General features: G+C 32.4%; 1 protein-coding gene across 4 annotated transcripts in view; it reads left to right on the top strand.

Annotated features, from left to right (window-relative positions):
- RhoGEF64C (Rho guanine nucleotide exchange factor at 64C) overlaps nucleotides 1-19485 on the top strand; it is a 534285-nt gene that overhangs the window by 376801 nt on the left and 137999 nt on the right. Inside the window, exon 1 of one of the 4 annotated variants that reach the window (XM_072538093.1) lies at nucleotides 9616-9682. The exons of 2 other annotated variants lie outside the window; for them this stretch is intronic. The gene's annotated coding sequence lies outside the window, so the exon portion shown is untranslated. Of the gene's footprint in view, nucleotides 1-9615; nucleotides 9683-9922; nucleotides 10040-19485 lie in introns of those variants that run through there. One more of the 4 variants, XM_072538092.1, reaches the window with a different exon arrangement.

Here is a 19485-nt window from a genome sequence, read left to right as displayed (position 1 = left end):
ATAGACAAAGTGAGTAGAATACTTTGGCCATGTTATGAGAAATGAACAGAGATACGGCTTGTTGCAACTTATTCTTCTGGGCAAGGTGTTTGGAAAGATTACAGTGCTAATACTCGAGCAATATTAACGATTGTAGATATTGCACTTTTAGTTTTCAAATTTTTAATATCAATAAGACTAAGTAAATAAAATTTAAAAGATATCTTTCTAAATAGAAATGTTGTAAATTCACAAGAAAAATATATTTTTAGTTCATAATTTTAAGAGATTTTGTAAATATTAAGTTTTACATTTCACTACAACATAACAATTATTCCTATTTTGAAACAGTTACTTTTAGTAAAAACTAATAAATCAAAGTTAAAAAATGATTCGTTAGTTACATTATACACTCATGGACAAAAATATCGAATATTTTGGAATTTTCCAATTTTTTTTCTAGTCACTATTATTTCAAAATAATTTTAGATTACTGATAATACTCATATAGTAGGCTGATGTACTCAACTGGTTTGAAATATTTTGACGTTTATTCAGTGGTTAGTGTCATTCGTACATTTTATCATAAAAATCCTTCTTCACGTAAAGGAAAGATCATACTAATTCGGTTATTTTTAGTTTAATTTATTAAGTTTAATTCGACGTCTCAGCAGAACTGAATCTATAGTTTCAAATACTCTAAAAAAGTACCGCGAAACAGGAAATTTTGTAAGAAGGCCTGGTCAAGGAAGTCCAAGGAGCACAACCGCAATTGATGACCGTTTTTTGGTTCTTAATTCTACACGAAATGGTTTATTGACATCGATGCACCTTAGAAATGAGCTATTAAATGTTAGACAAGTTAATGTGAGTTCACAAACAGTTCCACGTCTTCTCCAAAATCATAAAGCTCGTCGTTTGGAATTTGCAAGAACACATATTTAGTGGGATATCGACAACTGGAAAAACGTTCTTTTCACTGATGAGACCAGAATCCTATTATGGAAGCCAGATGGTCAAAACTACGTCTACAGAAGAGTTGGAGAACGATTCGCCAGCGGCAGTCTCGCCCAGACCGTCATATGTTGGTTACATTGGATATGAAAGATTCACGTTAATGCACGATAATACTCGACCACATGCCGCTGCCATAGTGAGTAATTATCTTGATGAGGTCCAAATTCGAAGATTGGATTGGCCACCGTCTAGCCCGAATTTAAATCCAATACAGCACATGTGATATCACCTAAAACACAGCATAGGACAAAGAAATCCCGTTCCAAATACGATAGAGCAGCTTCGGCTTGCTGCACAGGATTAATGGAATGCAATTTCCCAAGGATATGTCCAAAATTTACCTACAAGCATGCTGAGAAAGATGCAAGCAGTAATAAGAGCTAGAGGGGGGAATACACGTTACTGATCATGCACTTCTTTCAGTTTAAACCAGTTGTTTAAGCAATTTAAATTATCATTTAAGTTTAAAGCTAAATAACCGTATTTACCTAATATTAAACATTTATTTTTTTCAAAATTTTCTCCCCATAAAAACTTAAAATTTTTGATTAAACATTGTTAAAATAAACTGTATTTTACAATAAATGACTTGCTTGACCAGAATTTATTTTGAAAAAACAAAAATTTGAAAATTCCAAAATATTCGATATTTTTGTCCATGAGTGTATGTATTTACTATTAAAACACTATCTTTATTTACAATAATATTTATAAAGTTATTTATAATGAAAATATTTTCTATCGATTTCCTGCATTTTTTTCTACTAAATTACCGTTTGCTGCTCAAACCTGCCGCCTGATTAATAGCTTGATTCGAAAACGTCCCTGATTTTTGTAAAATAAATAACCACTAATTTTACTATTGAGTCAGAAACGGCACGGCTTATTTATAAATAAAAGAGCGGGATCGCTTGTAAATGCCAGACGTGCGTTGGAGGACCACTCCTCATTGTTCACTTTGCTAATTTACATACCGACTTGCCCTAGTGACATTACATAACTGTACTCTTGATAGTCTTGATTGATCAGAGCGCACGTTTCTCGAAGTACTTCTGGCATGCCATAAATTGTTTGCTTTGTTTATAGACAAGTCGAGTCCTGTTAAGGGATTTTCTCTTGTCATAGTTTGTCGAATAGATACGTATGAAGAGTGGCAGCAGGAATGTGATAGGACTTGATACTAAGAGCTTCCTTATAATCGTTTGATAAATATTTTTTTCTATATGAAACGAGCGATGACGTGACTGATTGTTAAATAGCTATGGTTAATGTATCTTGTTTTTTATGCAAATTAACTATTAGCCTTTAATCAACGACGTTTTTATTTGAGACATAACCATGAACTTTGTTATATCCTTTGCTCTCTTTGTTTATATTGATTCTCTTTTAATCTTTGTTTATATATCATTTTATTCACCAACTCTGCATTTAAACTAACACTAACATCTTACAAATAAAATTGTAAATCTATAGTGCATACATTTAATATAGTTTTCTTGAACAGTTATAAATAGACTAGCAAATATGCAAAATAAAAGGTAAAAAATATGCGCATAAATATGCATTAATTTACCCAAAATTTTTTTTTGCTACAAGTTCTCTTATATGGTGAGGGATATTATGGTTTTCTTGTACACTTCTTTGACGCTGTGGTATTGCTTCACATTCTGTTGTTAAATAGTCTACTTCTTTCTCTACATCTTGGTTTTCTTTTGTCCGAATATCTAGTCCAATCTTTGTATTTACAGGATTTTGAAAAACATCCCAGTTTGTCTCTTTAGTTATGAGTTTGGGTGGTGGTGTTCTCCATATTATGTGTGTACTTTATTGACTCTATTGCACTATGGATGTTAGCTATCCCTTTTGTTACAGTAAAATCTACCAAATCTGGGATTTTGTTGGAGTATTGTATGTGGGTTCTCCTGTTGATAAGTATCTTAAAGTATTTTGTTGGATGATATTCATTAATGTTGTAACGAAATATTTTGCCTACCATAGGGGTATTACTATTAGGGGTAGAAGATGGGGGATAGAAATTCTTGGGGCGAAGATAGGGTAAGCAAAATAAACGCTACTTGTGCAAACGGGCACTCAGGGGTTAGTTGGAGAGCTGGGGTCGTGGATAAGTAAAAGACAAGGGGGTTTGGATTGGGGCAACTACAGAAAAATGAAATAAAGGGTCATACATCTCTTGGGACAAACAGAATGAAAATAAACCGGAAACACCTCAAGAAATTTAATATAGGGCGCCACTTGAGGTGCCTAATTATACCTATTACAACCAGCTAGTTGTAACTGGAGATATAATTATTAAACATAAAAAAAAACATATATTTTCCAAATGGAAACTCAAAAAAAGGGTTAGTTAAAAAAAATAAACAAATGTTAAGAAACAAAATTTAACATTTATTTTTGTGTCACCACAAACAGTTACAAAACATAGAGAACACAAGAATGCTCAAAAAAAATACAAAATATTACCACAATAGTCGCAAAATACAAAAATACAAAAAATACTTACATGTGTCATCTGTTTACAATTTCCAGGAGTTGGAGATACAACAAAAACTTACAAAATTTACATGTAAGTTAACCTTTCTTTCAAAGAAAACAAAACAAATCAATATCAAAAATAATAAAGTTAACTGTCATATGTTAACATTAAATTTAAAACAAAACTGAACAAATAAAATGACAGCTAAAAGTCAAACCATAAAATTTACTACTTTAAATATTACAGTTACTTTTTTGTTATGAAAGCAATTATTACGTTTATTTAAAAAAATGTCTGCTTTACTTTAAATTTACACAAAAAAAATGTTACCTGGATTTCACAATAACACAAAAACAAGTTCCTGAGGTTGGAAACTGGAGTTGAATCCTGGACACGAACACACGAACAAAAGGGACTGGATCTCATACTGCAAATTGGATCGACCATTTGAGGCCGAAGCCGGCACTGAGCACAAAAACTTATGACTCTGCCTCTTAAACAACCGGAACAGGTGGAATTAGACGATTAACTGCTACTAAAATTGATTTCCATAACGTAAGACGAAGATTTCCGTGAAAAGGGACAAAAACAGAAAACTACAAATTCAAATTGAATTTGGACATGACGCTGGAGATCAGATCACCGCTCTTCACCGCAGCTCCAACAAAAGTGACGAAATTATTTTAAAAAATTGATGGCATAAACTAGAATAAGCAAAACGCTAACATAAACAAAACACAACGAAAATTAAGACGTAGATTAATTTAAAAACGCAATATCAGGCGGTTTGAACAAAGGAATATCGAAGAATTTGCGCCTGTGACATAAACAAACAATAAAACGATTTATTATCGACGGCGGCGACCTAAAAAGAACGAAAAAGATTATTTGGGTTTTAAATTGAAGGATATGAACTAAGAAACATTGAAAAAATTCTTCGTTATTATAATGCATATATAAGGGGATTTCAATTAACATATATACGAGGGGACTTCAAAATAAAATGCTACAATGTTCGACCTTTAGGCGTGATTAATCTAGAACCCCATGTGATCTGTTTGGCATTCCAGTCTCCTGCTACTATGAATTTGGATCCAAGAGTTTGTATGAAATGATATATATGTGGGCTGTAGACTGATGATACATTAAGAGAGGTGTCTGTTTCAATTTTACTACAGTATAACTAAGTATAACTACAGCAAATTGCTATCTATAAAATGGTTGGATTACATAGTGTTTAATTTTTGATTTAATAATAACGGCAGAGTCTGCATGTGCTCGTCCATCTGGATGGTTTGCATAATGCACAGTATATTAAGGTATCTTTATAACCATTCTTTGTGCGGCATGGATTTTAAATATTAATAGAATGTCTATAATATACATGTTTAAAAACAGCAATTTATCTAGTATATGGTTTCAAATACCATTAGCATTCCATGACGCAAATCGTAATGACTTGAAAGCTATTTTGTTATTTTATTAACGACTGTAGTTAACATGGTTAAAATCATACTATTTTGGTTTAAGAGTTGGGAGAACATATTTTTGAACTTGTTTAGGAAATTTGATAGTGTATCTGCTAAATCATTGTTATTATTTTTGTTATCTGCATTTGTTTCCAATGACAGCATCTCTATAACTGAATCTGTTGAAATTATGAGCATTATGTTGGGTAGGTATATTTACATTGGGACTATTGACAAGATTTTGAGTGGTGATTTGTTTTGATTTGTAATTGTATCTGACATTTAGTAGTTTACGATAAATAAAACATCCTCTATAATTAGAAGGATGGTCTCCGTTGCAGTGAGTGCAAGTTGCTGGAGTGTTTTTTGGTTTTTTGCAGTCCTTTGTGTTGTGTGATCCAGTGCATTTTACGCAATTATATGGTTTTGCACAGTACGTTTTAGTGTGATGTTCTTGACATCGTCTACATTGTGGTATATTTGTTTTAATTCTCGGTGGTTCTACCCTTATTTTACAATGTTGTATATACTGTAGTTCAAATATTTCTTTGTTGTTTGTTTGAGGCTCGAGATCCACAAAAAATAATGAAAATGGTTCACGGCTCAATCTCTGTCTGAAATTTGTAACGTTCCTTACCTTATGACCCTTTTTTTGGATTTCCGCTTTTATTTCATTTATCGGAAAAGATTGATATAGATCTCGAATAATTGCTCTGTATGCTCTCTCTTGTGGTGGATAGAGTCACGAATGTCGAGATGTTGAGAAGAATGGGAAAAGATAAAGAGGTTTTAAATACAATTAAAGCCAGAAAAGATCTCACCGTATCAACAGCATAAATCTTATAATCAATACCTTTTTCGTAAGAGAAAAGAATGTAAATAAATTATCAAAGGTTATCAAACATCCCTTGTTTTTTAGACAGTTCGCAAGGTTTATAACAATCTTTTCATCCAACGTCAACATACTCTGCCGACTTTCCAGTGTAAATATGGAATTTGTATATATAGTTTCTAATTGAGTGTGCCAAACATCATACTTTATAGCCTCTTTTGACAGGCTTCATGGGCATGTATTGTTTGAGTGATGATCTGCCCTTGAACGCGATCATTGATTCAATAACAGCTAAGTAAGATGAGTGATTATACGCAGATTAGATTGTACTGCTAAGTTTTTCCAGAAATGGTCTCACCTTATGCAGTTTGTCATATCCAGGTTTTCCTCGAGGCACTGCATTTTCATTGTTGTTTAGGTGTAAATTTTTAATTAGTTTTTTGTATTTCTTAGATCCAAATACTTGCAAAACTGCTGATATGCCTAAATATGGATCAGTGGACCAGTAATTGGAAAGCTGAGGAAGTATTTGTATTTCCATTATAATCATTACTTCAATTAGTGCCTTCACTTCCTCTAGATTTGTATCTTGTCAATCATTAGATGGACCGGATTAATTTATTAGCCCTTCTAGGCCAACTTTGCTCAACATATAGATTAGTCTGATAAACTATCGTAACAAGAATATCTAAATGAAAAATTTTGGTGAAATAAACGGTTTTTTTGTCTTCAATATTAAAATCGTATGCAGAATTGGTATCTTTGGAAAAATCCGGTACAAGGTTGTCAAAGAAATCTGTGTTTTGATCCCATTCCTTATCATTTTCTTTGTTTTAACTAACTTCCGATACAAATGGTTAAAAATGTAACGGTGATATTGAGCATGTGAAGATTTCAAACAGGCTGTATTCACACCAGAAGAATCTGTACAGTTGCCTTCAAAATTTTCAAGTTCTTCGAAAGTACCTTCATCTGCTTTTTCTTCTGAATGTTCCTCGTTGTCAGGTAAATAATAAAATAATATAACTAAGCTAATGCAACCCACTCACAAATATAGATTTAGCATACGTCAAATATGTTATATTATCATTGTTTTTACATAAATGTCTGCATAAAAGTCAAAAGAATAGAAAAATAATATTTAAATCTTTAGCACTCACCTTAATTTTCGTGTAAACAATAATTATATTTATTCACAACTAGATCATAACCGCACAAAAACCGTCAAAACAGCGTATATTCAAACATAAGTATGAATGGTAATGTAAATATCTCTACCCATGGTACAATGAATACAAGGTATGATATTGCGCACGACATTTGACAGCTGGCACAGGAGTGTGACGTAGTCAAGACCGCTCGAACCCATTATTACAACTTAACGTACACACTAATTTTGAAATTATGGTCAAAAAATAATCGAATTTTTTTTAAATGTTTTGTTTTGGTTATAATTGAATAAAAAATATATTTTCAGTAGCGTAAAACCTTTACTTTTCTGGGGGTTCAGGCGAAATATTTATTTTTATTTTCATACATAGAAGCACTCTTTTTGTATAAGTAAATAGTAGTAGATTTGTGTATTTTGATTCACTGTCACTCATTTCCAAGCAGTTTTACTGAAATAAAAACAAAATACATTACAATAAAGAAAAATCTGATTTATAATTCAATATGGTATTTTGGATTTATTTATTTTTAAATTTAGTAAAATGAAAAATATACACATTACTATAACCCACCGATTATTATATGCAAAATTTACTTACCAAACAATATAATAATATGAAAATAAGGCACAAATTAGTTCAAACGGAAAACACAATAAATATATCGACTTCAGATGACTTTACATAGGCAAGGCTTGTATAAAAACAAAAGTTCGACAATAACATTGATAACCGATAATAATACATCGGTTATCAATGGTGACGACTGCAAATTGCAAGTTATGACATAATAAATATATTTTAAAGTAACTCAATACTGACTATTTTATAATAGAAAAATAATTTAGATATATGCTTACATATGTCTATACAAATATCCACTTCGCAAGGGTTTAAAAAATTTGATGGGTATAATGTTGAATACCATGTTGAATACTCTATTCACCACTGCCTGATGTTCATGGTTTGAAGGTCTTCCTCTATATCCTCTATCCACCTTTTATTGGGCCTACTTCTTGTCCTATTTGCTTGGGGTTTTAATCTCTGGATTACTTATACAGCTCGATTATCTGGCATTCTTTTTAAGTGTCAAAGCCAGTTTAGTCTTTGTGACTTTACAAATGTAACAATATCTGCGCTCTGCAGTAGTTCATCCAACTCTGCAATAATTCATTTTTATTCTTCATGAACCATCGCTATTTTTGAATGTTTGTTATGTGTTAAAAATAGGTGCTTTTAAAAAGTGATGTGCATAGTTATGCAACTAGAAAAAACTCCATTATGATATCTTTCATTTTGTAGAATAACGAAAACCCAGAATTCATATGAATATATCAGTTTAAATGGTTCTTTCATATCGATTTGTTAAGTAAGAAACTAGCCTCAGCCTGCTATGCAATTTGCAATAAGATCTGCTTCGGAGGAAATCAATTTAGCTTAAACAATACCAAGATAATTTTATGTGTGAAAATTACAAAAGATGTCATTTAAAATAGTGTGCAATATTGTGTGACCTCACTACTACAATCATAATCGATGGCCAGCTAGCTCATCCGATCTAAATAAAGTTGACTTTATCATTATTTATTTTGATTTTGTGCTTAGTTCAGTATATACGTACAACTTTTGTGTACCTTCATTACCACTTTTTTGTATCTTTTTAAACATCTGAAATATCAAACTCTGGAGTATAAGTTGATTAACCTGTACCTACGTGTAATAAAAGATAATTAAAACTTGTTTTATAAAGGATATCTATGTTAACAAAATAACTCTACCAAAAATCAAATAAATTTAAATTAACTTCAAAATTTTATTTATGATTAAATATTATAATAACATAATTTTATCATATCTTTATAATTACTATAATTAAATTAGCCAAATCATATAAAAACACTTAAAATTAAAAGTCTTTCCTATACTACATTCAAATGTTGCGGGAATAAGCGTTCTTGACTACGTCATGCGCGAAAGCGAACCGATTTTGGAATATTATGTATCATACCTTGTGTTCATTATACCATGATCTCTACCTCAGCTTCAAAGCAATTTTTTCTAGGTTTACTGATATCACTAATAGGTGGCAGCAGCCCCAAAAGGTGGGAAAATCGATGTACACTGCCTATAGATGTGATATTATATGGTGGAAATTATACTTCCCACTAACTATGAAAGGCTTACAGACACTGGTGGGCATTTTCTATAAGTGAATATTATATGAATTAACTTGTTCTCGTTTACTTTTGTTCTCGACAATTAATATTATAATAAAGTATATAATATAATATAATATAAGTCAGAGTAATAAAGCTGATAAAATGTGCAACAAAATCAGATGAAATTAAACCATATTAATCGTAATATTATTGTTTTAAAACATTTTAATTTATTTTTTTTTGTTAATTTAAATAATTTAAGTTAATACTTTTTTATAAACTTTTCAAATTTTGTAGCCCGTGACACGTGCCCCCTGCTCCTCCCTAGTTGCGGGCCTGAGTATAGCAATTATTTTTGTGCATCATGTAAATAATTTAAACATTTATTTAAATATGTTATTTTATCTAGTATATACGTATAATTAGATGCAAAATATTCAGTTGATTTATTATCAATGTTTTTAACCTTTAGTAAATCACCATTTTATTTTGTTCCATCTGGCTTTTGTTTTCACAACATTTTTCTTAAATTAAGTAAATAATCCCAACAACAACACTCAAAGGTATGCTCTTACAATTATTCTAACAATTCTAAACATTCTATATACCTGTTTACAAACAAGTTTATGTGGTTGTACTTCCCGGGATATTCTAAAGAACAAAATTGCAAAATAACGTTTAAGTTTGTGAATTATTTTGCAAACATTTTTTTGAATCACATGTGTTTCGTAACATAAGTTATTTTTAACTATTACAAAGTTGAACAATACTCATAGAATTTAATCTTTAATCATTACTAGTATCGACGGGATAATAATTGTCAGCTACATGTTAATTTTTTGTCAGTCTGCGAATTTTACCTTATACAAACATCAATAGTGATATAAATGTGACGTTTCAGTGAATTATCAAGACATGATGTAAGTTTCTAAGAGAGATTTAGACATGCGACATTATTGTAGTGTTTATTTCTTAATTTATTAAGTTAGTGATTTTTATTTTTAATACATATTTGTATAGACACATATCCTCGTAGTTGTTTATTTTACCAGACAAATTATTTCACCTAGTGTCTCAGCATGCTCTATTTTAATATTTTCCTGAAAGAAATTGTTTAAATAAAACTTTCAACAGTATTTTTCAGTTCATTTTCATTTTTAGAGTCTATTTTAAATCCCATTTCTGCAATGATTTTTATATCTTTTCTGAAATACTCTGATTCAACTTGGCACATTTTTTTTTAGTCTCTTTTAAATCCATTCCAGGAGCACAGTTTTTATTTTTCAAGATATATATTTCTTCCCTAAATTCTTCATTATCACTATACACGGTTCACAATTTGTTGATAGCTCACTACAAGTTTAACCTTAATTAGAAAACTGAAATACAGAGAGGATAGGTAATACGATATAATAGTAAAAACCAACCTAAAACTGACGGTTTAAGACGTTTTCGACTAACCCACCTTATATCTGAAGGAATACAATACCTTATAATCCTATTACGGGGGTATTTTGAATGGTTAGAAATGAACGACCAGTGTCGTAGAGTATATGATTGAAACATTTATTTGAACTAAATAAATATATTTTTTAAATTGTACTTATGTAAATTGTATTTTTTAATAAAACTTATTTATTTTATTCAAAAATAAAAAGTTTCTTGCTATTTGTAAAAGATACATTTATTTAATTAAGGAAAAAGGCGCCAAATGTCGCCTGGCAAAATTTCCAATGTGTTTTAAATGTATCCATTATTTTCGAATCCGGAGAAAACTAATAAATATTTTTGAAAAATTTAAACGCAGAATGAAAGATTACATTATTACTCAGGGCAGAAAGTCCCTGAAAACTTCTACAATGTTTATTTTAATATGTTATGTAACAGGGGTGAAAATAAAAGAGAAAATATAGTATAATTTTTAATTGAAAATATTGCATGCAAAAGAAACTTTTTATTTATTCTAAAAAATATTTCATTCTGCCTTTAAATTTTTCAAAAATGCTTTTTAGTTTTCTCAGGATTTGAAAAAAAAAATGGATACATTTAAAACACATTGAAGATTTTGACAGGCGACATTTTGCGCCTTTCCCCTTTAATACCTTACGATTACAACTACTATTACTTACCTTATATAATTACGATTAGAAAACTATTCAAATTCAAAATAAATAGGATCAACTTCGGAATCCGAGTCGTCTTGAGGGTTAATAATTAGGTTAATAATCTCTACGGTCGCATCAATTATGTTATCAAGATCCCACATTGTTTGTTCTTCTTCTATTACATGTCTTACTGCATCTTTCCAGTTTTGTTTTGTAATATGTTATAAAGACTCGTATAACAATTCACGTACAGCTTGTATTTTATATGACGTATTTTTTCTAGCCACATAATTTTTCATTTGTGCCCAAATGAGTTCAATTGGATTTATTTCGCAGTGGTAGGGTGGAAGTCTAAAGACTGTGATGTTTCGCCTTTCCGCCATTTTGTCAACTACGTATTTCTTGAACTTATATTTGTGTTGCCGGGCAATTTTTAAAAGTTCTGCTTTTACCATTCCATCTTCGTAAGGCAGATACTTATTCCGCAGCCAGTCAAGAATATCCTGTTTCTTCCACCCATTCGTTAGAAGTCTTTCTACTAGTCGTGAATGATAAGGTGCATTATCTAATACTATAATTGAATTTGGTGGTATGTGTTCAATCATTTGCTCAAAATACTCTTCGAAAACATCAGCTGTCATCTCCTCGTGATAGTCTTTTGTGCTTTTGGAATGAAATTCCAACAAACCATGCTTAACAAATCCTTTTTCACTGCCAATGTGAGAAATTATTAATGTACTGCCTTTACCAGAAGGTGGGGAGATACCAGTAGACCAACCTTTCATAAAGGCTTGCCTGGAGCTTAATATATTTTTATCTAACCAAATTTTTTTTAGAGTATGACCTGAGTTTACCCACGTTTCATCCTGGTAGAAGATGGGCCTTTCTTCAGCCCGGAATTTTCGTATGAATCTTAGATAATTTCTTCTCCAACATCATCTTCTCCTCCCGGTCAATCAAAAGTGATTTTCGGTCTGATTTCTCCCACCAGAAATTTAATTCTTTTAAATCACTATAATACGTATTTGTTTCATCTCGACCAATAGTCCTTTTAGCAGGCTGTTAGTATTTTTTTGTTTATCTTTAGTCTTTCATTATCTTTGTTTAAGTGTTTTAAGTCTTGTCTGCTATGTTTTTGCACCGTTCTTGTTATTATTTTTTTATTTCTAATAGGTTATTAATTATGTACGGTAGAAAGGAACTACAACATTAACACTTTAACTGCCATGTGTACCATATATGGACACAGGCAATTTTAGTTCCTTGCCAGGTGTACATTTAATGGACACAGCTTTTATCAGCGTTTCAGCTATGTATTCGTGGCTAGTACACATTTACCGTGTATTTAAATAGGAATATCAATGAGTCTGGCGTAGAACTATGACATTTACATATAGGGGAAGTGCGGGAACAGTGTTACAACTTTTTTAATTCGTCACAAAGTTGATGGACATGAATATTTTAAGTTTGTTTTTTGATAAAGTATTATAACATTACAAGAATAAGGTATGAAAGTATAGGATGACTTTGAAAATTTGTCATTTGTAACACTGTACCCTGCGGTAGTGTACAGTGTTACAATGTACATGGAACAGTGTTACAAGGCATAAAAAACATGAGAAAGGAGAAATTAAATACATAGATGATTAGGAAAAGATGTATTGTTAATTAAAACTATGAACATAAGGCCTAAATGTCAAAATTATCAAGATATTCAACATAGAGAAAAAGTAAATTTGATAAAACCTATTCAAGTGAATTTTTAAATTTTGTTAAATCGATATTAAAAACCAGCATCTCAGATGTCCGGTTTGTTCCACCTGCAGCAACTGGTGGTGGCAATTTGTGTATAATATATTCCTTACGAAAAGTGTAGGATTGTTCAGTTTTTACAAATTTAAACAGAGGTTTAATTCTCTTTATGTAGACAATCACATATTCTTCCTCCAGTTCCTCCTCGACTAATCCCACCGAAAAAATATTACTTTTAGGCTCCCCTTCAGCAACAAGCACATAATCGCCAACTGAAACTGATGAATAATCCATTTCCATTTCTTCGCCTTCCAAATTGTTACTAGCATTACTTTCAGCATAAGGAACTTCGCCTTCTGATTCCTCAGAACTCTCGGCATCTTTTTTCTCCTTAATGATTTTTATCTTTACAGCCTTCTCTTTCTTTCTACTTCGTTCCAATAATTCATTTACTAATTCGTCCTTAATAGAAGTGTCTGTTAGCACCATGGATTTTCCTTTTTTCCTTCCTGTGATGTTTGTTTTCCTTGGTGGCTTTTGGAAAGGGTCTAACGAGTTCAGGTGAAATTAAAGTTGTTTGTTTGACCAATACACTTGACATAGAGGGTCTTTCTTCTTGTTAGTGCTGTATATTCCTAGGAGGGGTAGATAAAGGTATTACAATGCGAGGTGAAGGCGAAAGAGTTGAAGTGGAAGGACTAGTTAGAGACTTTGAAACTATAGTCTCATGATTCGAATCTGTTACATGTAATGTATGCTCATATGGTACGTCACAAGGAACTTGTGCCGAGGTAGAAGGCTGAGGTTGATCTCTGTTTGAAGTCTGCAATGAAGTTGCTGTAGCCAGAGAGCGGTCTGTCACACTGGATGACAAAAACTCATCGTCTGTAAATATATTTCGATTCAAAGGCCATATGCCTGTCGTAGAAAACCCATTGACTATGTTTGAGATAGAGAATGCTTTAGGAAATGCTTTACCAAATAGAGCAGCAACATCATAGATGGAAATGACTTTTCCAGGGTTGCAGATCATCCAGTCGTTGCAAGCAGAATTATAATTGGATTTTAAGCTTTTATAAACAGTTTTGTCAAGAGGTTGAAGTTTCGCACTTGTATGTGGTGGCAACGTAACCATAATTATCCCGCTTTGTTTTGCAAATTCCAAAGAGCCAATTGTGATATGCGATTCGTGATTGTCAAAAATTAGTATCACGGGGTTTTCTTTTGAACACTTAACATGTCTTTGGAAATGAATCAGAACCTCAACAAAAATTTCCCCGTTCATCCAACCGCTCTTTGTTGCACTGCCACTTGAGCCTGCAGGGGCACCAAATAACATTTGATTTTTGAAATGTACCCTTGGGAAAACTAAAAATGGTGGAACAGTGTTTCCAACAGCATTGATAATACAACAAGCGGTAATCAGCACTCCTCTCTCGCCCGATGTTACCTGGCCAACTTGTTTTTGTCCTTTAGCAGACAGCACATTCGGTGGATTATGTACCGTGGTGATTGCAGTTTCATCCAAATTATATATCAAATCGGGGGATATGCTATCTCCAAATTTTCCATATACTTTGATTGAATTTTCGAAGAAAGCATTTACATTAGTCCGATTAAAGCTTGTGGCTCTTGATAAGCTTGTTGCTTCAGGTTTGCGGAGAGACAATATGGGATGCCCCTTACGAAATCCCACTAACCAGTCTATTCCCGCTGAGTTATTAGTATCCAAGTTTTTCGGGATTTTTAGGCCATTGCGAACCTGAAACATAAAAATTCCAAGTAGACAAATTTAAATTGTTGTAACAATTTACTTACAGCCAATTGATAGGCTAGTCCCAAGGTATCTTTGCGGGTCAAACCATGATGTATTTTACTTGCTGTTATTAAATATGATTCGAGTTCATCTTCCAACTCTTTGGAAAAAATTTGATTTATTTTGTAATTTGGTTCAAATTTTATTGATTGAGGATTTTCTGAATTTTTGTATTTATTTATTTAACGTTTTAACGTCATGTGACATAATTTGTATTTTTTCGCTGCTCCTCTAATGCTCATTTTATTTTGAAGCACATCAAGAACAGCTTTTTTGAGAATCTTCTCATCGGTTTTTAAGAGGGTTCTTACACCTTTGCTTTTACGTGGCATTTTCTCACTAAAATAAATTTGTAATCAAGAAATTTATAATTAATTGTTTTACTAGGGGTACAGTGTTACAAGAATTTTTGTAACAGTGTACCCTGTAACACTGTTCACTTTTGAACGCCAATGCACATAGAACTAAATTTCTAGCGCGGTAATGAAATATAGGTTATGGTTTTAAGTGTACATCCAATAGAAATATATTTACTTTCCATCCATAATATAAAATTAATGAATTACTAACGTACTTACCCATATACTAATACACTTAAATCTTAAAAATTTTACTTTTCACAGGTATAAAAACTGTTATGAAAATATGTGATTACAAAACACTTGTATTCAACTACGATAACTGATTTATGGAAGGCATCCGACCTTTAATGAGGTTACGGTACATGTAGTTCGCCTATCTACCAAGAGGTGGAACAGAAAGCAAATGTAACACTGTTCCCTTTGTAACACTGTTCCCGCACTTCCCCTACATCATATACATCAACTTTTTTTTTATCTTTATGATAGTACAGCATATTATATAATCAAAATAACATCGAATGTCGTATTTTTTAGCTAGAAAATTAAGTACTGAGAGTCAGTTTTGTTGTAAATGTTTTAGTTACTTTTTTGTGAAAACATGGTTGGCATAAAAACATTCTAAACACATAAAAGGGCTGTCTTTACATCCGTTGCATACACATGTTACTCGTTTTGTGTTTTTTACAGCATAAATTCGACCATTTAGTACAGAGTTTTTTTTTAAACAAATCGTGCATCTGTCTCTTTTATCCAAAGCATTGTGAGTAAGTTCATGTTTGGTTTGAACTTGTACAGGAAAGGGTAGATTACTGAATATTACTGATTAAGTAAGTTGTATACACACATTTTCTTTGAATTTTGTAACTAAAATTTTGCTTTGGTTGATGTGATTAAAAATAATTAGAGCATTTACCAGTGAAGTACCAGTAATAATCTCAAATGCCACTTTTCTGTACCGTTTGATAGACTTTCGTAAGCAGTTAGAGTACACAAACGCTTTTGCGTTATTGTACTCGACAATGGCTTCAGGCTTTTTTTAGGACCTTCCCTATGCGTTACCTCTATCATATCGTCTCTATGTTTTGTAGAAGAAAAAGTACGTCTCTCTTGTTGTGACATTTCATAACTACAATATTACTTTTTTGTTTTTTTTTTTGGCAATGATCTCCCTTTTCTTGAGCTTGACTTCTACAATATCTTTGGGAAGATTTTTTCGATTTTTTCTCAACGTTACAATAAGATGAGTAGATCTAGGTTTTAAAATTTCAGCAAGGTTAACTGATGTATACCAGTTGTCCGTAATAAGAGTGCTACCCTGATCCAATGAAGGTGAAGGTGAAGGATCCTAATCATAACTACCCTTTCAGTAACCGGTTGTCCATTAATTTTTTCTTTACCGCAATATATTTTAATTGTATGGGTATAGCCTTCTAACAAACAAATTTTAAACAGCCTTATTCCAAAAGTATGACGTTTTCCTTTCACGTACTGTCAAAAAGATAATTTGCCTCTAAATGGGATCATAGTTTCATCAATGCAAACAGTTGAGCCTGGAATCATACATCAATGAAAATTAGCGTTCATTTCATTGACCAGACATTGAATTTTATGAAGTATGTCATTTTCAGCACGCTCGTCATTGTTTGCTAGAAGAAACATGCGCAAGAGTAATTCGAATCGATTTCGGGACATGTATTTAGCAATTTGCATACCTATTTGTTTCGAGGACAATCATATTTATAACATCTTCATAGACAAACAGTTCAAAGAATAACAGTTCATTCTTACCAGCCATTTCGTTTTTCAAATGTTCAGGAATGCGAAAGTTTAAAAGACAACCGAAAATTGGAAAAAATCCGGTAACAGGTCTCCAGTTTGAATCTTGTAAACAATTTTCTTCTGGCCTAATAGTATCTGCCAAAAAATCATCATCCTGAGTCAAAAAATTGTCTGATTCTTCCTCCATTACTCGAGATAAATGAACACGGGGTGGTCCTGCAGAAGTATTGGGTTATACGTCTCCAAAAAAAATATCCATATACTAGTCCATATTCAGATAATGCTGGGATAATTCAAGGTTTTGTGTCAATTTAAATGATATATTTATAATACGTAAAACAAACGTAAATTAATTTGCGTGAAGCCATTCTAATAGTAAAAAAAATCGGAATATACAAACTAAAATTTTATTTAAGATTTTAGTGAACAAAACTTTTCTCATATTTTTTTTTTTCGATACAGGTTAATTGTTGGATTTACTCGTCAACGCTGCATCTATATTATATGTAGGATCCAAATCCGAATCCGAATAATCAAAAAAATCATCACTCATGTTCATTTTTCTAAACTCCTCTAACTCACCGGCAGCCTTTTTTGCTTTTAATTCCAACTCTAAATAACGGATTTGTTTGTTGTTGCCTTTACCTTTTTAAAATCGTGAAGACGACGATACGCTCCCATCGGAAGTAAATAACAAACTGAAACATCTTACACGTGTCACTCTCTTACTGGAAAGATAACAGACAATTTGAGTGTCCTTCTGTGGTACATATGACCTGCAACTAGACATTAGTAACAATTTCACGATCGCAGGTCGCGTGAACCATATGAGGACACGAGAAAAAAATATTTTGGCCCAGAAGACCCGGTACAAAATTTACTCTGAATTTACCTAGCAGTTAAAGTGTTAAAGGGGTTTTATTGTTTCGTATGGTCAATGGACCCGCAGAAAGAGCCCTTTCGAAAATGTTTATGCGCTTTTCGTACTTATGCATCTACAAAAAAGTTGTTTAAAATTAAATTTTCTATTAAAATGTCACCTTTTAAAGTAAAAAATAATTTTTTTTGACAAAAATATATTCAAAACACCAAGAAAAAAAAACATGAAGAAACGCGATTTTTTTTGCCCAATAACTTTTTTCACGGGTAAGTATATACTCGTAGTTATGGGCATTGCTTTACAGAAAAAAAACTTCTATCCTTTCTCTTCAAAATGGCGTTTGGTAGAAGTCTTTAGGATTTATATATTTATCACCGGTATGAGACCGAATACCAAGAGGAAGATCTCTAACACATGAGTAGACCAAATGAAGACTCTGGTGCGAAAATCCCTACATGTTTGGATAAATTTCCGCTGTCAGGTAAATGAAAAATCTAAGTTCTCGCGATAAGAATTTAAAACTCGACGTTTTGGCACCCATTTTGGAGTTATTATCAAGAGGGATATGGTTCCGTTTGAGTTCGGTATCTCAATCTATCTACTCCCCCCACTCATGTTTCCCCGTACCAGTATCTTGTTTTGTAGAAATTCAAGAACCGTCAAACTGCACTGAGGTCTCAATCCGTCTACTCCTTAGTTTCGAGTGACGACTGGTCTATAATAAAATAAAATAAAAAATAAAAACGTTTATTGCCATTATAATATTAGCAGTTCAACTTAAGAGATTTTAAAATTAAAAAAAAATTCATCCTCTTTCTTCTGATGTCCCGCATCTGCACCATATACTGTTCGGACCGCATCCTCTTCGGATATTTGATTCTTCTTGTCGTTCACTCCTTGGCTTTTTTTCTGTAGGTACTTCTTTTGGCATCGTACCTGCTTTCCTAAGACCGATCTTACCCTATGTAGCTGCTTTTATACTCTCAGTATGCGCGGAAATGGTCTGATCGGGATGGATTGGGGCGGGAGGTCTCTGAAGCTGTTGGGCCGTTTTTTAATTAAGATGGCCTTACTAATAATTCTCGATTTTAAAGATCGGATGGAAGGGATGGTTTTTGCTTTTTCGAAATCTATTTTGTGGCCTGTCTGAATATAAAATTGGGCTAGGGCTAAAGTGGTATCAGATTGTTTTACAGATATAAAATGTTCGTAAATACTGTTATGGATTCGTCAGTTTGTCTATCCTATGTATGTACGTGGGCAACTGAAACAAGGCATCTCGGAGACATCATGGTCTTCATTGGGGATTTGGTCTTTTACGGATCTACCATAGAGTGAGTAGTAAAGATGGTTCTGATGTTAATAGGATTAAGAGTTCTACTGATCTTGTCAGTGACACCTTTGATAAAAAGTAGAAAGATTTTGGGTTGATCAGGAGGCAAGGTTTTATTTGGATAGAATGAGGTTTAGATGTTTTTAAATGCTCCTATTGATTTGAGTTTTGTGGTAACCGTTTTGTAAGAGTAGGTGCCTTATGGAATTGATTTCGGATGATCTGTGATTGCTGTCGCTAAATCTTATGGACCGAGAAACAGGAGTATTAATAACTGAATTGAGTTGTGCGGGGTAATGATGTGTCCAGAATAGGAAAAACTGTAAGGTGGATGTTTCT

Source organism: Diabrotica undecimpunctata, chromosome 7 (genome assembly GCF_040954645.1).
Source record: "Diabrotica undecimpunctata isolate CICGRU chromosome 7, icDiaUnde3, whole genome shotgun sequence".
In the NCBI taxonomy this organism is placed as follows: Eukaryota; Metazoa; Arthropoda; class Insecta; order Coleoptera; family Chrysomelidae; genus Diabrotica; species Diabrotica undecimpunctata.
This window is presented reverse-complemented; position numbering and strand designations above follow the sequence as displayed.